The sequence below is a fragment of the Microtus ochrogaster genome, chromosome 16, assembly GCF_000317375.1.
Source record: "Microtus ochrogaster isolate Prairie Vole_2 chromosome 16, MicOch1.0, whole genome shotgun sequence".
Taxonomy (NCBI): Eukaryota; Metazoa; Chordata; class Mammalia; order Rodentia; family Cricetidae; genus Microtus; species Microtus ochrogaster.
The window spans coordinates 30,149,447-30,152,263 of NC_022018.1; the positions used below are offsets into that span (position 1 = coordinate 30,149,447).

At 43.1% G+C, this 2,817-nt stretch overlaps 2 non-coding genes across 2 annotated transcripts; both read right to left on the reverse strand.

Moving 5' to 3' along the window:
• Positions 1-516: 516 nt before the first annotated feature.
• On the reverse strand, positions 517-590 carry Trnai-aau. The gene has a single exon. It is a non-coding gene; the product is annotated as a tRNA-Ile (tRNA).
• A 498-nt stretch (positions 591-1,088) lies between these two features.
• On the reverse strand, positions 1,089-1,160 carry Trnaa-cgc. The gene has a single exon. It is a non-coding gene; the product is annotated as a tRNA-Ala (tRNA).
• Between the last annotated feature and the right edge of the window lie 1,657 nt (positions 1,161-2,817).

Genomic DNA, 2,817 nt, shown 5'->3' on the forward strand with positions numbered 1-2,817 from the left:
AAGAGAAGAGAAGAGAAGAGAAGAGAAGAGAAGAGAAGAGAAGAGAAGAGAAGAGAAGAGAAGAGAAGAGAAGAGAAGAGAAGAGAAGAGAAGAGGGGTTCCTTCCCTAGTCTCGCCCCAGCAGAGACACGCAGAGTAGTCTGCTCACACTAACCTTGTATGCCGGGTCTGGATACTTTGTTTACAGACCATTCCCAGGCAAGGTTCAAGCCCTCAACAAAGCGGTGAGAACCCTTTTCCTTCTAATGAACTCAGACTAAACTCGAAAGATGCGCTGCACACTGTTCTGCCAGTCTTAACGTGATGGTACTGAGCAAACACTCTGACCAGGGAAAATGAGTCTCTTACAGTTTAGGGTAGTGAGACGGACCCGCTGCAAAACATTTGCAGCCTGATTGTAATAGCTGTCCTGTAAGACTAATTCTTGAACAATTTGTTTTTCCCTCTGGAAATTTCATGCAGTTCATTTCTCAAAGTTGGAGGAAACAGAAGCCAGGGGCAGAAAAAAAACGCATCTGGCCCGTACGGGGATCGAACCCGCGACCTTGGCGTTATTAGCACCACGCTCTAACCAACTGAGCTAACCGGCCGGTGGCGTTAGCAGGGCTCCAAAATTATTATAACAAGGTTTTACAACATTTTTTTTTCTCGGTTCTGTTGGAAATTATGTTGGTATATTTGGGTACCTGGATTTTCCTCAAGGAACTGGACTTTCTCCGTTTTCTCAGTTCTATACTGAACTTTTATTTGTGCCATGAAATATTGGATTAGTGACATCTCCTCGTTTTTTATTTCAAAACAATATTACTTCTGCCCTAGCCAGCCAAACGCCACAAATAGCCATTCATTCTGGAAAACGGTCCATTTTCCAGAATTCTTTGCTTCTCTCATTATGCATGGGGGTGTAGTTTTCGACGCTCTAGGATACATTTGTTTCAGATAAAATGATATTAAAAGACCTTAAAGCAATCCTAGACCCCTCGGTGCTAGCATCCGGCTCTATTAGCTGTAGTTAAAAACAATAATAATATGTAGTGCAGAACGTAATATGTAATGATTTAAAATCTTAAAATGTTAGAAAATACAACTGGAGATGCCGGGGATCGAACCCGGGGCCTCATACATGCGAAGCATGCGCTCTACCACTGAGCTACATCCCCAGCTGCTGCCATGTGGGCTTTGAGGATTGCCCCAATTTTTGAAATCGCTTTTTCTTTCTGAAACTTAATCTTAAATGTTTTCTGCACAAAACAAAATCTTGGGGGAAAAAAATCTTGAAATTGTTAGAGAGACAATAGTCACCTGCTTTTTAAGTACAGGATACCGTTTAGCCATTGATACTGGTCATTTCACTACCTGTATAAAAGAACCACCTAGAAATTTGACGAGAAAAACGAGAGAACCCTTATTTAAAAGCTTCTTTCTTTTCCATTTTTTTCAAAAGCTTCCACACCTCTTCCACCTCTCATATCATATTCAAAGAATGTAATCCTAAACAATTCAGTTGCTCACTTACGAGGTTCAGCAGGAGTTTGAAAATGATTTTGCTTGGGCCTACATGTAAAGTATTGGTTATTGTTCTGGGAAAAAAAAAACTTAGGAATAGAATGTGGGCGTTAGGTCTCAACTAACATAATTCGATACATATATACATGCGCACGCGCGCGCGCGAGGGGAATATATGCGGTAAAGCATAGTATAATGTTCATCGTCCTCAACTCCCCTAGTCTAACAGTTCATATACTAGAGGCAGTGGATTCTCTTGACCTCTAAACCTGTGTGCTCGTGAGCTTGGTGGGCTTCAAACACAGAAAACCCACTACTACGAACAATTCATTGTTGGGAGACAGCTCTCTGTGAGTTTCATATCTCCGTGTTTTATTGTTGACAAACTGATTTCTCTTTGTTCCAGATTCTTTTTGAGAACGATTACAAAGCAAGCAGCCTTAGAAAACAATGTCTCCAACGCAGTGGGCAGTTACACTTAGTGCTTGCTTTCTAAGAAATGGGATTCCCAACTTTGTAGTTTCTTCCCCAAACACAACTCACAACATGTATAGGGTCCCAGAGCTTTGTTAGTGTTGTCTTCTGTGAACTGGAGCCGGGGAACCAACGTACAAATACTGATACTCCGCATCTTTGTCCACAAACTTGCCTGGTCTTTCCTTCTGCCATATGGACCCTGCGGTTGGAACTTAGTTCATCAGCCTTGGCTCCTCCCGTTGACGCACTGAGTCATCTCTCTGGCCCTGGTTAGCTTTTTTGAAACAGGGTCCATATAGCCAAGGAGGGCCTCTAACTCACAATGTAATGGACATTGGCCTGGATCAGGATCTTGTTAAATTCCCTTCCTGAGTGCTGCTACTCCAGGTCTGTGGCTCCTACCCAGGCCCCTCACAGTCCATCAGTCTCCCATCCCCCTCCTCCTCATGTATTCCTTACCTTCTTCCCCATAATAGGACCATCTACTTAAATTCTAAAAGATAGGCATTCGGATGCCTATCCTTCCTTACACGTCCTTCATAATTCGTGTACTTTATAATGTTTAAGGGTGGGAGGAGGGAAGATTTGGAGATTTTTGTGAAAGTCTTTTCGACACCCATGCTACCATTCAAAAGCTCTTGTCCAGGAATTCAGGACCGCGAGGGGTACACACACACACTGAGACAATGGGGATGTTCTATCAGGAACTCACCAAGGCCAGCTGGCCTGGGTATGAAAAAGCCTGGGATAAAACCGGACTTGCTGAACATAGCGGACAATGAGGACTACTGAGAACTCAAGAACAATGGCAATGGGTTTTTGATCCTACTGCAC